The sequence below is a fragment of the Adiantum capillus-veneris genome, chromosome 24 (genome assembly GCF_014529385.1).
Source record: "Adiantum capillus-veneris isolate H3 chromosome 24, ASM1452938v2, whole genome shotgun sequence".
NCBI classification, from domain to species: Eukaryota; Viridiplantae; Streptophyta; class Polypodiopsida; order Polypodiales; family Pteridaceae; genus Adiantum; species Adiantum capillus-veneris.
In genome coordinates this window covers 19,878,368-19,898,146 of record NC_140954.1, presented here as the reverse complement: position 1 = coordinate 19,898,146, position 19,779 = coordinate 19,878,368, and positions in this window count along the sequence as shown.

Below are 19,779 nucleotides of genomic sequence, written 5' to 3'. Positions count from 1 at the left end.
GAATTGAGAGAGTGTTGGTGGAAACCGCTAAGCCATGGTGACCCCAACAAAGCATTAGCTCTTCCTCCTTAGTTTGGAGCAAAAGCTCATCTCTAAACTTTACTTCCTTAGACTTTGGCATAGGCTCATCCTTAGGCTTGAGTCGTCAACTACTTTCTTTATTGGGACTCTCGACACTACCCACAAGGAAAGAATTTCATTTTCACTATCCGATGAGGTTGGTGAGGGAATGACTTCAATGTAATTGAAAGCCCTTCTCTCAACTCACTTTTCTCATTTCGTGGTTTATGTGGGCAATTCTTGCTTAAGTAAATGATGGCACAATCTTCTCAACACCAAAAAATTTCTGGCCAATTGGAGCTACTCTCTTTGCCTTTCTCATTCAGCTCAATCTCTAGGGGACAATCTTTGGTCCAAAGAGGTCCATGGCTTTTGTAACAATGCACAGCCTTCTTGTGGTGAGAACCACTTGGTTGAGGTGCTAATGCTTTACTTGAGCTTAACTCTCCATCCTCATGATAAGGTAGAATTGTGACTAATGCCTTACTCTCGTTATGTTTTTTTTTCCTTGTTTTTTGGAGATAGCATTCCTATTGTGGGAACATGAGTTCTAACACTAGGCTATGGTTTCACTTCTTTTGCATTTGGGATAGTACTTGGTCTTGACTAAGATGCTTGAGAGCTTTGTTCTCTTAGGTATAGAATCCTACGTTGGCACTCTAGCATTTTGTAATTAGACCTTGCTATGCAAAAATACACCACTTTGGCAAGTCTCAATTAAGGTCTCTCAAAGTCTAAGGTGGGTGGGATTGAAGTCTTATCTTCTACACGATAATATCTACCGATGTTGGGATATCTATGTGCTTGCCTGGCTTGCCAAACACTATTGAATCTTGATTTCCCTTATCTTGTGACGAATTGCAATTGTCATCAAGCCTTTGAGCTTCAAAACAAAAATTGTCAAAGTTAGTGTGCTTTTAGGCTAAAAGTGTCATATAGAGTTGTTGATTCCTTAGCCCTTCCAAAAAACAAGAGATCAATCTCTCGTCATTGGGTGTCTTTGATTTGGGGCATCACACAATGTAGCATTTGAGCCTTTCAATGCTTCTTTGCATTGTCTCTCCCATCTTTTTGCTTAAAGTTCACACTATGAGAGAGTGTGTCATGCTTCACTCCTATCTTGGTATGAGCACTACCTTCTATGGTAATACCAAAGCCATGAATTTTGGTGTGCTCATCGGTAACTCCCTCAGTGTATATGAGCCATCTAAACCTAGCCAAATGATTCTAAGGATCACTTTTACCATCAAAGGTCTTGCTATTCTAAGCCATTGCTAGTTTCTTTTGAAATAAATATTTTTCATGCTTGCAATGCATGAAGGTCTATATATTTGCATGTAGGGGTAGCTGATGGTGCATGCTGAAGCTACTAGAATAAGCCCAACCTTTGGCAAGATGATTCTAGTGTTAGGTTATTTTTTCTGAGTTGTTTTGGCTGTAGGAGCAAGGTTTTTTCATCATTGTTGCATGGCTATGGTCTATTGGCAGTGCTTTGATTGACAGAAGAGGACAGGGTGGAGAGGATGTTGCTGTTGCATGTATTTGGTTATGGTGCCAACACTCAAGATAGGGACTTGATGGGAAACATAGGTGGAAGATGACTGAAGGAGTTGTAGGCTTGAAGCTATAGTCAAAGTGCTACTCTAGAGGCCAGCTTAGACAACTCATCAAATGGATCATTGGGGAGGGAGATACAAGCTTCCAAAGTTTGGAGATGGCCAGGGTGACCAAACTGTGTTGTGGATGCTTGATTTGGAGAAAAGATTGCAAAGGGCATGGGGGGTTGTATCTGAGGAAGTACAAGGTCAACGTGAAGTGTAGGTACTATAGTGTGTGACAAGGTGAACAAATTCCCATTTGGAGTTTGGAGCAATGACTTATGAAGATGCAAAGTTGGGTGCTCGCAAGGATGCTTGTGGAAACTTCGTGCACAATGACCTGGGCTCACATTTGGAAGAGCATATGAGGACTTTTGAAGATTGGATTAGGCTTTCAAATTTATTTTAACATATGGGCAAGAAGTCTATTTATTTACTTTGCATGGGTTTTTTTTTCAATCGGTAGATTTATGGGTGCAATTGTGGAAAACAAGAGGCATGCCAAAGGTTTTATATATAAAACAAGATTCAATTTTTTTTTGGGGAAGCTTGGGGGGCAATGACTTATGAAGATGCAAAGTTGGGTGCTCTCAAGGGTGCTTGTGGAAACTTTGTGCACAATGACCTGGGCTCACATTTGGAAGAGCATATGAGGAGTTTTGAAGATTGGATTAGGGTGACGGAAAGCTTTCAAATGTATTTCAACATATGGGAAAGAAGTCTATTTACTTACTTTGCATGGGGTTTTTTTTCAAACAAGAGGCACGCCAAAGGCTTTATATATAGAACAAGATTCGATTTCTTTTTTTGGGAAGCTTGGGGGGCTCAAGGGCTCACCATATGGATTTTGGGGATAGAGAATAATCCCACATTTGCAAAAATGTGCATGAGGGGAGGGGTATAAAGTCAAAGTCATGAGGGCTCTCTTATTGTCATTTAGGAGACACTAGAGCTTCAAGCTCTTGGCCATGGTGGCTTTGTGTGTCCATGCTAGTGCGCGGTTGTGGCGTCTCTCTGTGCCATCCGTTGTTGATGGTGGGGGTTCTGTTCCATTGTGCCCTTGCTAGTGGTTTTAAGGCGCCTTGTGGCACAACTATGCTTGGTGTTGCTACTATAGGAGGTTTCCCTTGTTGCCACCTACGGGCTACTATTCGCCATTGTCACGATTGTCATGCCGTTGTTGTTGCCGATATGGCTCTTGTTGAGCCTCTAGTTGGCATTCCCATGGCTCTTGGTGGACCTTGCTTAGAGTTGGTGCTTGCCAATTGTCTAACACATGGTTCGGCTCCTCTTAAGGGGTTGTTTCCTATGTTCGGCTATATGTGTGTCTCCCTATAAGGGGGGTGTTCTTCCAGTGGACAAAGATGTGAAAAAACAAAAGATTCTCCATATAAGAGGTGATTCCCATAGGCCCACAACTCTCACTTATTAGGAGATAAGTGCATTTAAGAAGGCTTTCACACCTAGTCCTTGACATGTAGATTTGGACTGCACTTATCCACACGTGTGGAGGAGGAAGAGCGCAACAAAAGAAAGTTTTTTCACGCACACAAAGCTTTAGTTTTTTAGTAGTTTCTAATATCTTTTCATAGATCACTCCATAGCTCTATCTTTATCCATGCACATGCACCCTTATGTGGGCTATGTATATATATATTTTTGCAAATCAAAGAAAATGCTGATGAAGCCTTGCCATTCAAACATGATATTGATGTGTTGTGTGTGTGTTATGGTGTTGTGATATTTCTTTTGAAGAGTGGATCTGTGTGAAGTAGGGTGTTGAGGGAGGTGTAAAGGGTGTGGGATGTGTGTGTGTGGAGATTGGTTTGGGAAATTGTAGGGTATTTCCATCTCTTTTTCTTGCTCTTTGCTTATTGGCTTGTGCTGTGACGCCCTCGTTCGGGACGTCGCTGAAACGGGACCACGCCGGCTCATCTGCGATGCAAACGGGACCTGCAGGCAAGCAAACGTACACACAAGAACGCAACTTGAAAACTGAATGCAAGAGGGACACGAGAGTGAGGGACACGAACGAATGATCAGTATTTAAAGAAAGTGCCGAATACAAGGGACGCGAAAGTTCGCATGAAAACGGGGCTGGAAAGTTGGGGGAAGTGGCACGTGCTTCCCTTATATACACCCCCGGGTTGAGAGAGCTTGACGCCCACGTCAAGCCGGGGTTTGAGAGGTGCCGGTACAAAAGTTGATGTCGAGGTTTTGGGTCGGATATTTACAAGGGGGGAGTTAGATGTTGCCACAAAAATGTCTAGCTACCTAGGGTGATGCTAGTTACAAGGTGGGGGGAGGACTACTTTATGTGTTGTCATGTAGGGGGTTGTCCTCCTCTTCAGCTGGCATGTTGTAGAAGCGCAGCACAAGGGGTCTTCCGAGTCGAAGCATGATTTCTTCAGGTATCCAAGTGCATTCCGTCATGGGGCGATTTCTCCATTTGACATAGAATAGTTGTCCCCGGCGCCCAAAACGCGACTTTAGGATGGCCTCCGGCTCATGTGGCGGGCCATCCTTTACATATTCGGGGACATTCCGACCATAGTTGTTATCCGGCACAAATCTTTTGAGTAAAGTTACATGGAAGGCGTTGTGGATGTTGATTTGTGCCGGGAGGTCCAGCTTGTAGGTGATGTCGTTGTAGGACTTGAGCACTTTGTATGGACCATAGTAGCGTTGGTTGAACTTCGGGGAGAGGCCTTGAGGGAGGGTGATATTCTGAGAGCTGACGAGGACCAAGTCACCTTCTTGGAAGAGTTCGGCAGGCCGTCACTTTTGGTTGGTGTATTTGGCGATGCGTACCTTGCTTTGCTCGAGGCTCTTCTTCGCGTGTTGCTTGCGCATTTGCCATTATTGTAGAAACTCCTCACATTCCAGATCCTGGGCATGCACATCGCCGGTTGCCAGTTCTAGAGGGGTGATGACTTCTTTACCTGTGGATAGCTTGAATGGGGTATAGCCAGTGCTGCTATGGATGGAGTTGTTGTAGTGAAATTCCAGGATGTCCATGTATTCGGGCCAGTCCTTCTGATCTGCCTTGACGTAGCTGCGGATGTAGTCTTCGATGCCTTGGTTGACTCTTTCTGTTTGACCATCGGTTTCAGGGTGGTAGGCTGAGGAGAAGCGTAGCTGGGTGCCTAGCAGCTTGAAGAGCTCGCGCCAGAGGTCACTGAGGAAGCGGGTGTTGCGATCAGAAACTATGGCTAAGGGTAGGCCGTGGTATTTGAAGACTTTGGCGAAGAAGTGTTTGGCTACTTGGTAGGCGGTGACGGGAGGCTTTGCTGGTATGAAGTGGGCCTGCTTGGTGAAGTAGTCGACGACCACCATGATGGTAGTGTGGCCGTGGGAGGGGGGGAGGTCGACGATGAAGTCCATACTTACCATGTCCCAAGGCCGAGAGGGTGTTGGCATGGGGTGGAGGAGTCCGGCAGGCTTGACTCTTTGAGCTTTGACCAGTTGACAGGTTGGGCAGGTGCGCACGTAGTCGATTACGTCGTCCTTCATTTTGGGCCACATGTAGTGTTGATGGAGTTTGTCGTAAGATCTTTTCTGGCCACCATGTCCAGCTAGCTTGTAGTCATGGGCTTCCCACGTGAGGTCTTTCTTGAGATCTGGGTCATTGGGGATGTAGATTTTTCCATGGGCGTAGAAGAGGTTATCTTTGACTTCGAATAGACCCAGGGCAGCTTTGCCAGAGATGTGGTAGGAGAGCATTCGGAGGACAGCTGGGTCAGCTTTTTGGGCGTCGAGGATTCGTTGTCGTAGTGTGCTGGTTGCTGTGGAGATGGCTGTGAGGGTGGGCATTCGACTGAGGGCATCGGGCATGACATTTGAGGTACCCAGTTTGTGGATGATGTCGATGTCATATTCTGCCAGTGTGTCTTGCCACCTAGCTTGCTTGGGGGTTATCTTTGGCTGTGTCTGGAAGTACTTGAGGGATATGTTGTCTGTGTATACCTTGGTGTGCTTATCTTGGACATAGTGTCGCCACTTTCGGAGGCAATGGACGATAGCGAGCATTTCCTTCTCATGGGTGGTCCATCTTGTCTCTACATCTATGAACTTGTGGGATTCGTAGGCGATGGGCTGATTCTCTTGCATGAGGACTCCACCAATGGTGCCATCGGATGCATCAGTGTGGACTTCAAAGGGTTTGGTGAAGTCGGGTAGTCGGAGGACGGGGGTACTGCACATGACTATCTTCAGGTTCTCAAAGGCTTCTTCTTCTCTGGAGGTTCACTGAAAGGGTTTGTGGCCTTTGGTTATCTCTATGAGTGGGGCAACGATCTTGCTAAAGTCGCGAATGAAGCGGCGGGTGTACTGACAGAAGCCTGCAAACTCTCGGACTTCTTTGATGGATGTCGGGGGAGCCCACTTGATGACGGCATCAACTTTCTTGGGGTCCACCATAATGCCTTCGGACGTGACAATGAAGCCGAGGAACTCAATTTTCTGAACAGCAAACTCACACTTCTCTAGCTTGGCATACAGCTGGTGTTCCCTGAGGCATTGGAGTACTACGGCGACATGTTTCTGGTGCTCTTCTAAGGTTTTGCTGTAAATGAGCAGATCATCGATGTAAGTGATGAGGTAGTCGTCGATCATGTCGCAGAAACTGTCATGGATTATTCGGCAAAAAGTGCCAGGGCCGCCGGTGAGGCCGAACCCCAGGACCATCCATTCCCAGGAGCCATAGCGTGTGCGGAAGGCGGTCTTCGCGATGTCTCTAGCAGCAATTCGGACTTGGTGATAGCCGGGGCGGAGATCGATGCGAGTGAAGTACTTGGCACCCTGTAATCTGTCCATGAGGTCTTCCATTAGGGGAACTGGGTACTTGTTCTTGATAGTAATCTTGTTGAGGGCCCGATAATCCACGCAGAGTCGCATCGATCCGTCTTTCTTCTTGACAAACAGAACTGGGCCCCAAAAGGAGAGCTGCTGGGCCGAATGAAACCTTGATCCTCTAACTCTTGGAGTTGCTTCTTGAGCTCCTTTAGCTCGGTTTCATTCATGCGGTAGGGTGCCTTGGTCGGGGGTGTACTCCCTGGGATGAGATCGATTTCATGTTGGATTTGGCGGGGAGGGGGTAAGCCGGGGGGAAGTTCTGGGGGCATGATGTCTTTGTACTTCTGGAGGATGGGGTTAAGTGAGGGATCCCCGACTTTGGCCTTATCGAGGGTGATGGAATTGAGCCTTGCGGTGGGCTGCTCCTTTGCCTGCATGATACAGAGGTGAACCTGGGCTCCTTTCTTGATAGCCCGCTCTGCTTGCTTTGCACTCATGAGGTTGAGTCTAGGGGACGAGTGCTCTGGAACTTTCTGTTTTCCTTTCATTGCTGCTAACTGAGCGGGGTCTTGGCGGTTGATGGGGGGAGGGTTGGTTTGAAGATGCGCCTGACGTGTGAACGCCTGCTTTGTTGTGAGTCTGGCGCCTTGTACTGTCACTCCTTTGCCTTGATTATTCAGCAGTAATTGGTCCACCTTCATGCCTAGGAGTGCAATAAGGTACTTATCGTTGAAGGATAGACCAATAATCGCCTCAAAGTCGTCCATTGGGACCACTATGAATTCAAGTCTGCATGTGAATTCACCCATCTCTATCCTGACTTGACGGGCTGCCTTGACATTGCTATCATTCCCTTGGGCGAACTTGACTGTAGTTTCATTGACGGTGGTGAGACGTAGGCCCAGGCGAGCGGCGCATTGCGGCGATAGAAAATTGTGTGTTGCGCCTGAGTCTACCATGATCCATTGCTGCTGTGCTCCAATCGTTGCCTGGACATATAAGTTCTGGATGTCCGTGATAGCCGCTGCCATGCATTGGGGATGGAGGGACATTGCTCCAATCCGGGGTTGCTGGTCTGCCACAGGGCTAGCCAGTTCTTCGATTCTGACTTGGGGGGGGGGGGGAAGGTGGTTCTTCTATCTGGAGGGTGTTTACCTTGCTAGATGATGATGATGATGCTGGATTGCGCTTGCGTACACATGCGTAGTAGGGGCCATGAGCAATCCTGCAGTCGTTGCACCAGATGCGATCGGGGCACGGGTTATTGTTGTTGCCACTGTAAGTATTGGGTACAAAACTGTTGGGTGTGGTGTTGTATGAATTGCTCGAAGTAGAGCTTCGCGGTGGTGGGTGGGGGTCATTGTTTCTATTATTTGGTATAAATCCGCGGCCTCGCCCGGCGGGTGGGTTAGGCCAGTTTTTGGGGGCAAAATTGTTGGGGCGAGGATTATTCGGAGTAAAACCTGGGGTTGAGTTGGTGTCACGTAGCTTCTCGGCCATATTGGCGGCCACTTCCCAGGTGTTGGGGTTCTGTTTTTCTACTTCGCGACGGGCCCAGGGTTTAAGGCCGTATAGGAAACCATGTAGCCTATCTGCTGTGTGCATTAGTGGAAGTTGCAGCATCAGTCACCGGTACTTGACAACGTAATCTGATATGTGGCCGTCTTGGCGTAGATCGCGCCACGCGTCTCTGACTTTGTTGCCTTCATTTTCTGGGACAAAATAGCTTATCATATCTCTTTGTAAATCCTCCCAGTCCTCCCAGTGCTTTGACGTTTGTTCGGTGAGGAACCACACATAGGCGTCGTCGGCCAGGAAGGTTTTGGCCACTTGCACCCATCTGCGTCTGCCTATGCTGTTCCACTGCATGTAGTCTTCGACCTCGCTAAACCACTTGTTGAGTTGCAGTGAGTTGCGATGGCCTTTGTACTTCTCTTGGGGGACGGGTTTGAATCTTCCGAGTCTGTTTTCATCTTCCAGATGTCTTTCAGGGCTGTAGTAGCGCCCTTCGCTTTGGTCATCCTGGTAGTTTTCGTCTTCGTCGACTGTCTCTAGTCTTCTAGGCCGCAGTTGCCTTTGTGTGTTTCGTCGCGGGTCGCCCTTGCTTGTGCCCGGACGGTCTTCGTGTCGCTGGCCTAGCTGCGTTTGAAGCAGGTCGCTCAGGTTAGCCGACATCATGTTGATCTGGTGTTCTACGGAGGCCATGATGCGTGCCTCCAATCTCTTTTCCATGGGATCTTGGTGATCCTGTCGCGGCTTCTTTTCTTTGTTCTTCCTGGGGGCTCTATTTAGGTTCGGTTCCGTCCTGCAGCCTTCTTCCTCTTCTTGATTTCTTGCCATTGTGGTATTTTTGTGGCCGAAGCCGAGAAAAATTCAAAAATGTTGAAAACTAGAAAACTGCGCGAAAACGGCTTGAAAACGTCGAAAAACTATGCAACAGTGCAAAACGGGGTCCAAACTGACGAAAACTGCGAAAAACTGCTCAAAAACAATGAAAACCGGTCCCAAACGGTGTAAGACGGGGCAAAACGATGTAAAACGATGAAAAACGGCGGGGAACGTGGAGATAACGCGAGGGACGGGGCAAAACGGGGTAAAAACGCAAGGGACGTGGATCAAACGAGGCAAAACGGCGAAAAACGGTGGGGAACGTGGAGGAAACGCGAGGGACGGGGCAAAAACGCAAGGGACGTGGGTCAAACGGGGCAAAAGGGCCAAAAACGCGGAGGAACGTGGAAAACACGAGGCAGACGGGCCGAAAACGTGGTGACAACCACGGGCCACGGGCCGACGTCGAGTCGGCGGGGACTCAAGCCGAAGCTCTGATACCAAGTGTGACGCCCTCGTTCGGGACGTGCTGAAACGGGACCACGCCAGCTCACTTGCGATACAAACGGAACCTGCAGGCAAGCAAACGTATGCACAAGAACGCAACTTGAAAACTGAACGTAAGAGGGACACGAGAGTGAGGGACACGAATGAATGATCAGTATTTAAAGAAAGTGCCGAATACAAGGGACGCGAAGGTTCGTATGAAAACGGGACTGGAAAGTAGGGGAAAGTGGCACGTGCTTCCCTTATATGTGCTGATTAATGACAGGTTTTTATGCCCCCTATCGATATACAAAACATCTCGTAACTTCATCTTTTTCACTCTGTTTCTTATTGGCTTAACAACCTATTATTGAGTATGGGGAAGTGGAGATTTAGTGTTTCTTGTTTTGGAATGTGTGTGTGCACGTTGAGTGAGTTTCTAGCTTTCATAGAAGTTGGTGGTGGCTCCACTTGGTTTGGTTTTCTTATGACGACTGGGTGAGAGTGTGGCTATAGAGGGTTTCTTGTGTTTTTTTTCTTCCACATTTTTTGGTGCCCCCATTGAGGAGTATAAGTACTCTTTTGGTTGACGCTTTTACCCGAGAGATGTCTTTCCTTAAGTTTTGAGTTGCCATAGCGTTGAGAGATGTCTTTCCTTAAGTTTTGAGTTGCCATAGCGTTTGCATATCTGGAATCTCATGGTGGCCTTGGTGAGATGTTAGCAAGTTTTTAGAGAAGATGGAGGTGGCCTGCATTAGTAATCACATTCTGAAGCTTGCTTCTCTATTTGATTGCTACAAATTTGTATTCAAGGTGATGCCAATGATGAGCGCAAAGCACGACACGGACCCCGACGGCCTCTAAAACATTGGGAGTCGATGCACATCTCAAGCCGATCACAATGAAACGAACAGGGGGCACCACCTAGCATTGAGCGACTAGGACGCAAACAACGGTGATTTGAAGTATCACCAACTCTACATACACACACACACACACACACACACACACACACACAGAGAGTAGACAGGTGATGAAAACCCTCGAGGGTGTGAGGGAGAATTATTTTCTTGCAATATTTACAGCAACCTTATTTTCGACGAGGTGGCAAATCATGGTGATAGAGAGATAGATAGAGAAATAGTGAGCCTACTTGGTGCATTCTCTAGAGATGACTCACCGACATGAGAACTTTGCTAACATGAGTGTGTGTGCATCGACCATTGGAGTCGAGATGTAGACATAGCTTCTTTTCATAGTACAAATTCCCAAAGAAAATCGCTACACTAAGTCCCCTCTCTTGTGATGCAAATGTTGCCAATTCCTCCCACCAAAATACTACCAAGTGCTGACCTCTGATGAACTTGCCCCCCCCCCCCCGACAGTGACCTCTCAGTGCCTTTTTATAGGTGTTGGCTGCTTTAGATTAGGGTAATCTAGCTTGATTAGGGTAATCTAATCAGGGGAGACAAAGCAAGGCGGTGGGCCCTGGGTGGTTGACCCTTGCTTTGTCTTGGGAAATATTATAAGGAAAACCTCTAGGTGGGCCTTTGTGACTATCACATAGAGAGATGAGAATTTACAAATTTGGGATTTTTTTTACAAGGTTTGGATTGAAACTGGAAAAAATTGATGACAACCTACGGGTTTATTGAAGAGGGCATCGTGGACGCGATGCCGGTGAATGGCGGCCTAGTTGGTGCATCAATGTAGCGCATTCGTCACTTCCGGGGTCGGCTGGGGCATGCCTTCGGCGACTTTGCTTGTTTTGGTCTCGGTGTAGTGCGATTTGGATGTCTTCTTTCTTTTGTCGATGTCGTCAATGCCCTTCAATTTTTTATATATTTTCTTTTATGGTGTGTGCGTATATGCGTGCGTGTGTATGTGTATATGTGAGTGCGCTTGTGGGTGCATATATGGGTGAGTGCGCCAGTGTGAGTGTGTATGGATAAGTGCGTCGACTAATGTGCGTGGGAACGAGAATAATGTTGATATATATATATATATATATATATATATATATATATATATATATGTTCTTTTTTAACGCTGCTTATTACAAAAATGGCGACGCAAAGAGCGTGAATGAGACAGAGTGAGTGTGGGAGGGGTGTGTGTGTGTGTGAGAGAGAGAGTAAAACGGGGTGAAGTGTGGATGTGTGTGTGTGTGTGTGTGTGTGTGTGTGTTTTACCCTGCACCCATATGGGCCTACTCACGGCGAGAGAGAGAGAGAGAGAGATTGAATTATCGTCCACGGAGGTCAGATATGACCCATGGGACTAAAAACAACCATTACAACCACTTCTTCTAAGTCAAGGCAATCGATACATATCAATTAAGGACTGAGGGTCCAGCAAAAGAAAAAGCAAAGTCTAAGGGGGGTCCTACGGGGCAGGAGCAGGGGCCGGTTTAGGAGTTCGAAACTCCTGGATAATGGCCTTCCCTCTACGGTATACTGCCCACATACCTTTGGCTCGTGCTTCACGCACTTTTTTCAACTCTTCACCTTTGTGCTTGATTTGTGTCGGGGTGAGTTCTTCGGCGATCCAAAATTCGGTGTCTCTAAGGAGACGCGATTGCTGGAGTAGTCGGAGCCGTTCCTCTTTGTCTTTGAACTCAAGGATGGCATGTCCACTAGGTGTGCGCTTGGTGTTGAATTTGTTGACGATACATTCTACCGCATCGTAGTCGATATGGACCGGTTAAAGAGTTTCGTTGAGGAGGTCGATTAATTTGCAGAAATCTTGTTTGCACTCGTCCCATGCTTGGGGCAATCCTCCAATGCGAAGCCTGAGGGCATTCTCTTCTTGAAGCTGATGTTCCCGCAGTTCTGTCTTCACACAAGTTTCCACTTTGGCAAGTGCAATCGTGTGCGCTTGAGTGACTTTTTCTTCGACTTCCTTCACTTTGTTTGTTGCGAGGCCGACCATGGAGTCAAAGCGTGCCTCGAGCGTGCTAAGGCGCGCTTTGAGGTCGCAGTTTTCTTCCATGACCATGTCGAGAGCAGCTTGCAATGGTCCGATGCGATTTGTTTTGCTCGGGGCTGCCAAGACAGCGACAAAGCTAGCCCGGGCTCTCCCCGATGGTTTTGTGATGTTGGTCGCCATCCTCTCACTTGTTGAAGATGGCTTTGGTGAGAACATTATCTCCAAATACTCAAATGCTCACACGCAGGGATTAGAGCTTGAGTTTGAGGCACGGGCGGCAAGCCGAACGAGAAAAAACCAGAATCAGGGCCGAACCAGGCCCCGAAAGCATGCTCAGATGCTCATGCGCAGGAACTAGAGCTTGAAGTCGAAAATCAATGCTTTAGAAATGCTCAAATGCTCTCTGTGAAACGAGCAGATCGAAAACCGGCAGTGCAAGGTTGAATCGGCTAGAGTTGAGAATTGTTGCAAGCTCAATGTTGCAAATGGCGCCCTTCTTGAGATGCAGGTCGGCAGTTCAGGTTTGGAGATGCGAGTTGAAATGGCTTGGGGCAAATGCAGGTTGCCGTGGAGTTGAAGCTGCAGGTGTTGAATCGGCCTATAGCAGGTTGCTGTGGAGTTGAAGGCAGGTGTTGAATCGGCTTGGGGGCAGGGCTGCAAACGCAGATGCCGCAGGATTGAAGTGCAGGTCGGCAGGTTGAAAGTGTCGCTACAGGTCGGCAAGTTGAATATGCTTGGATAAGGGCTGTGAATCGGCTTCAAGCAAAGCGAGGCAAAGCTCAGAGCTAACCCCCCCCCCACAGGGCTGCCCCTCGTCCAAGGGGGGACTGTGGAAAGGCGAGAGAAAGGGAGCTAGGGCACGAGAGAGAGAGAGAGAGAGAGAGAGAGAGAGAGAGAGAGAGAGAGAGAGAGAGAGAGAGAGAGCGAAAGATAGACCAGCATGCACCATGGAGAGATGAGAGGGGAAGGGTGTGAGCGTGTGTGGGGGGTGGGGTGAGAGAGAGAGAGAGTATCATATGGTTCTACTGCGCCCGCATGGGCTGCTCGACACATGGCAAGAGAGCGCGAGAGGGTGGGATGAGGGAGCATGATGTCGGATGGAGGTGAGGGTGGATGAGAGAGAGAGAGGGAGCGGGACCTGCGTCTTTGGATTGTGGCAGAGAGAGCACGAGAGAGAGTCTGAGGGAGTGCGAGAGAGCCGGTGGCCCGTGGCCGATAGAGAGCAAGAAGGGGGGGTGTGAGCGTGGTCAACGGAGGGGGAAAGGGAGGGGGGTATAGTGGTTTTACAGAGAGAGAGAGAGAGAGAGAGAGAGAGAGAGAGAGAGAGAGAGAGAGAGAGAGAGAGAGAGAGAGAGAGAGAGAGAGAGAGAGAGAGAGAGAGAGAATATACATTGGCGGGCTCCCACCCGTGGGAGAGAGAGTGTGTGAGTGGAGGGGGGAGAAGATAGGGAAAGAGGTTATGTGGAGGGAGGTGAATTGAGAGAGAGAGAGAGAGAGAGAGAGAGAGAGAGAGAGAGAGAGAGAGTCATCCTATTGCATGCCTGCGGGGCCGCTCGCTCAAAGGGAGAGAGAGTGAGAGAGAGCTTGTGAGGAAGGAGAGGATAGGGAGGAGGATAGTGGTGGTCCACCGATGGGAAGAAAACAAGGGGGGGGGGGGGTATAGGGAGGAGAGTGAAGCTGAGGGGGTGTGTATGAGAGGGAAGAGGGAGGGGTATACTATGGTGGCCGGCTAGGGATGGAATATGGACAAGCGAAGAGAGAGAGAGAGAGAGAGAGAGAGAGAGAGAGAGAGAGACAGAGAGACAGAGAGAGAGAATATTTCCAAAACTGGCGGCCCACCCGTGGGGGTGTGACAATGGTATCTCGTATTATGCGTCCATTGGGCCCGGTGATGTAGCGGCAGAGTAAGTGAGAGAGAGTGTGTTGGCGGAGCCGAGTAGTAGGAGAGAGAGAGCACTGTCTTCTGTCAATAATGGGAAGATGTGGCCGAATTGGTAGCACCCCGCTAGTGGTTAAGCCTAGGGGTGGTGAATGTTAAAGAGTTTATTTTTTTTTCTCTTCATAATATGCTCTCCCCATCTTGGGGTTTGGTTCTCGCGGTCGCAGTGTCGTGCTGTGACACGTACATAGTGGGAACGCATGCTACAAGATCTATCTTGTATTTTTTTAGATACATAATTATATTTCCTATAGTGTACATATGCATATTTAAGTATAATAATAAGCCTTCTATCTCATCCTATTATTTTTCTCAAGGGTAACATATCCTTACTTTACCATCAGAAAATACTATGGGAAAAGCATCAATAGCTCCGCCTCTTTAACTTGGGGCAAAAAGTATTGATTCTTTATTTCTACTATTTCATTATCATCTCACACCCTAGCTAGATCCTATATCTAGGGTAAACTCCAATATATATATATTCTATGCATTTTTTATACTTTTATTATATTTCTTTTTAAATAGTTACTAGGAGAGAATCAAATCCTAGTGGAACACTAGGTGGCATGATTTCAAAGATACACTTATTTTAATGCATTATTGCAAGCATGATTACAAAACTTTGTCAAGGAGCAATGTCATGCTTTCATATGGCATGAGGTGTCCTTTGGAATTAAATGAAAGTCTAGGCTAAGGAGACCACATGAAGACTTTTGCTGCCATAAATGGACCCTATTTTGATGAATTTTTTACACAAGGTTTCAATCCGAATTGGAAAACGATTTTAAAATGAAAATCGTAGCTAATGAGCTGAAGTTTTTGCCCATATTTTTACTTTTTTATTTGGAGCCACGGTTGAGGAGATATGATCAAAATACTGGACCCCAATCTGCCCATATCATGCAGGAGCAGCTCATTTCCAACTTTTCCAATTCCTGTTCACACTGGCTCCTCTCTTCTTGTGTAAACCCTTGGGGGTTCCCTTCACCTATAAAAGGGGACCTCTTCTTCCTTGGAAGGAACTCAAGCATTCAAGCCATTGATGAGAGGAATTCTCGAGGGAGTGAGTAGTAATGCCTAATTGTACTTAGCCATTAACATAAGCCCAAGCCTACACTTTCTCCTAGAGGGAGACTAGCCATTCTTGCAACAAGCTAACCTTGGAAGATCAACTCTAATCAAAGAAGGTCTTGCACTTGGTGTATCAATCAAAGTGGAATTATCACTCTTCTTCTCTCTCCCATCAATAATGGTGCCGAAGGGTTTCAAGTAAGATGTGTTCTACATTGATGTTTTCTTGATTTCTTGTTGTTTTCATTTTCATCTCTAATCCAACATATATATATATATATATATATATATATATATATATATATATATATATATATATATATATATATATATATATATATATATGTATGTATCTAATCTCATCTCCTTAACCAAACCTATCTCTCTCATTCTTAGTAATTCATCCTCTCTAGGTCCTCTTGCTACAGGTACATCTCTCCCCGCAGTATCCTTATTGCCTACAGGCAAGAATAGGGCTTGGGAGGGAAACTTCTCATCTCTTCACTTATCTCATATTTACATTTCTCACATACTATCCTAGATGAATAACCCACATGATGATCATTTCTATCGCTTTCACTCTGTACGATCTATTAGAATTAACGTATGGATTAGCCGTAAAATACACTTTCAACAACGTATAGTGTTTCTCTTCGGCCCTGAAAGGCTCAATGAAATACATCTATCACCGGATCCCATCATACTACCTCTCATAGACTATAATTTTTCTTTTGATGTAAGCGTAGTTATCTTGCTATGAACCAAGAGGATTTGTACACACAATTAATCCCAATCACTAGACAAAATATATATATTATGGTAAGCACAAAACTACAATTCCAAAGAACAATTCGTAGCCTATTTGGTCAGCCAAGATTGAATGCCATTAACTCATCCATTAACCCTTTCATATTACCCATGATACGATATGACCATAGCCTTGATGTTTTCATCTTCATATTGTTTTGACATTCTCTTTTGCGTTCTTTCTTTGTGTGTGTGAGTGCAAGAGAGAAAGAGTGAGTCTTCTTTGATTGCACTTCTTTCCAAACCCTATTCTTCATGGCATCTATGGTTTAACTCCTTCATATAGTTTTTGTTGAGTTCTCTCACAAACTCTCACAGCCATAAGCCCGGTGCTTTCCTGGCAAAACCGCAAATTTCTCGACAGCGGTTTCAAAAACTGGTCGTCACCAGGGTATGGTTGAAGGAGTTTAAAGCCACCTAAGAAGTCTTTGTGAAGCGGTTCATGGCAATGTGGGACATGTGATGTGCAGGGCTTGGGTAGCAGCATCCCCCGACCGTGATCAAGAAGGATACATTTGTTGAAAGTCTGAAGCCTTCATTGCGATGGAAAGTTGAAGTCAAGAAGCTGGTGACATATGAAAATGCAGTGGAAATGGCCAAGCACAAGGAGAGAAAGGCTCAATGGCAAACTCAATTGGGGATGGGTGTGCTCGTGGTCCGAAAGGAGACTAGAAGATTAGAGCTGCTCCCAAATCTAGCTGGTGGAGCCGAAATGGGGGTTTTCATAATCATGCTTCAACTCACTCGCATGTGGTGCCAGTGGTGCCAATGGAGGGGGAAATAGAAGATTTGGAGAAGGACATGAAGTAAATGATGGAAATGATTAAGAATCTCTCATGGCTAGTTTTGGTGGACAAGGAAGAGGCAAGGGTTCTCTGGCTGGAGGAGAGGATAGAGGAAGAGGAGCTAGTAGAGGTTTTCATGTCGGAAGGAGGATGGTGACTTGCTATAATTGTGGGGAAATTGGGCACTATAGTAGTGAATGTGATAAACCTCCTTGTTAAAGTGGAGATATGTTTTATTTGCCTTATCACTTGGGCAATAGGACTGGAGACTTTGCGGTGGAAATCAAAGATGAAATAGGTACATCAATCTCACCCTAGAAGATAAAAGGAAAACAAAGGTGGTGAGTGTTATCACGGTGGCATTGGGGAAAGGGGTTATAGAGGTTGATGTGATGCCTCTTGGTAAGAAGATGATTGAAGACAAGGATGCAAGCAAAGGTGCTACGGGTCCCAACAAGAAAAAGTGAAGAACCATTCAACATGGACTCAACCCAACAAATTAAATCAGTGATCACCAGTGATCAAAAGATGAAGAATGTGATCACATAGAGTCCAAGAGCTCAGCATATGCAAAACCAAGTACAAAAGTAGAGATGAAGGCTAGATGGTTGTGGAAGTTGATGTTAAGCTGATTTTCCTCCTCCTCTCCCCTTACATAGACAGAGCGGGATTTTTCGACCAACAAATCATGTATCATGAGGCACAAAATCTTTAACCTGGAGTTTCTCATCCCTTTTTCCACAAGACTAAACACTTTGGTGGATGATTTTGATTCATTTTCTTCAAAATTATCTGTAGCATCAGTAGATTCGAGCAGTCACCTAGAGAATGCTTGGATATTTCCAACCCCTAGGGAAGAAGCTCTCTAAGAGAATAGACTTTGACGGATGAAGTCTTACTAGATAAGGATTACATGCCATCTCTTTCCCCCGAACACCTTCTTGAGGACCATGAGTGGATGCACATTCTAGCATCCTTCATTTTAAGGGGTGCAATGGAAGGTAAAAAACTACATGGCAAATACATAGCATCATATCATACCCATTATTAATTCTCCTTGCCAAAGAAATATGATATGTTTCAAACATGGATATAGAAATCATCCCTAAGGGGTGTTTAGGTGGTGTTTAGTGCTTGGATCTCATGTCAAAAGAATTCTATTGGAAGCTACACAATATTGAACTGACAACTACCACAACCATGCTCAATAGCTTCTTGAACTAAGTGACAAGTTCCAAAGGCATGATCAAAATTTTTTATATTACGGATGCCAAGGAGTGCAGTGATTGTATTCTATTTTGAGGGCGTTTTCAAAATGTTGAAACATATTCCAAGTGTAAGACAAATGGCGAGGGCAACATAAAATGGGTCACATGGGGCCCTGTGTGCAATGAAATCAAGAGGTTACACACACACACACACGTGTGTGTGTGTGTGTATGTATAATTGGGCCTCTTGTTGCCCCATTCCATAGTCAGTGGTAGAGTTGCTCAAGACATTGTTGGGTGTCTATTCTTAAGGTCTTCACTCTCATTTCTCCTTAGGGGATCCCACCACACGTTTTACGGATTCACTCATCTTACATTTCAGAAATTGTTGTATGATGCACACGCACACACACACACACATATATACACACACACATGGACTTGGTGTCTATGTGCCATAGATCTAGGAATAGTTATTTCTCATGGGTGACATTTTTAGCACTACATGCAACCATCAGAAATGTTTCCTTGATGTAAGGACCCCTTCAAATCTTTCCTGGGAGGGGGGGGGGGGGGGGGGGGGGGGGGGGGGGGTTGGAGCATCGATAGGGTAACTTACTTAAATTTTAGAGATCATGGGGTGTTATTAGAGGCTCTCCCCCAACTATTCCATGATAAGCCATCCAAACAATGCCCTTACACCTAGTGTGTGCGCATGCCTTTCATAAAGTCACAAGGGTGATAGAGAGTGTAAGAGGGAAAGTAGGTGTGCTTGAGTGTTTATACTGTATGGGTCATAATGGTGTGGATAATAGCAACTTTTATAAATTGAGAAAGTAGTGATGGGGGGAACTGAAGCTTGTGAAAAGAGAGTCTTAGAGAAGAGTGTAAGGAGCAAGAAAGAAACATGTGGCCAAAATCAAGGCATTCATGGCCAAAATGCAACAAATAGGGATGCAAGGAGGGTTGTTGCAGAGCAAGCAATAGGAGCCAAGAAGGGTGCTAATGAAGGAGAGTGCATATAGCATAAAGGGGGCTTCGTGATTGATAGGGTGACGACCATGTGTTGTTAGAAAAGACCCATGGATGTTACACATGGCACCAAGCTTTAATAGGAAAGGATACATTCAATTCATTCAAAAATTCACAAATAAGGAATTTTCACATACACCATGTAACACACACACCTGGTGCGCGCTCGTGCACACATACACACACACAAGATCATACATTCATAAAGCAAAAGCCACCTGGGTATCCCACATCTGTTCCTGTGAGCTTGTAGTTAGAGACAATCTCTCTCTCTCTCTCTCTCTCTCTCTCTCTCTCTCTCTCTCTCTCTCTCTCTCTCTCTCTCTCTCTCTCTCTCTCTCTCTCTCATGCGCGCACACACACACACACACACTTTTTTCCCCAAAAAAGCAGGTCTAATTGTGTTTTAATTAGTCTTACCAACAAAAAGGTGCAGAAAACTAATACAAAAGGTCTCAAAATAGCAAAGTGATAGGGGCTCCATCTTTGCCACCCACAAAATAGCATAGAATCACATGATTTCAGTTGAAGAGTTCAATGACGGAAAAAATTGAAGTAGATGGGATTTTTATCTCAAGTATTGCATTTGATTATGATTGCAGAGGTGGTGGAATTAGGGCAGAATGTATGGGAGATGATTCAAAAGAGATTAGTGACAGTTATGCAAAGACCTTATCAAATGTTCTAGTTCAAAGTTCAAACTGAAGAAGAGCAAGCTTTATCATTAGAACTTGATGTTA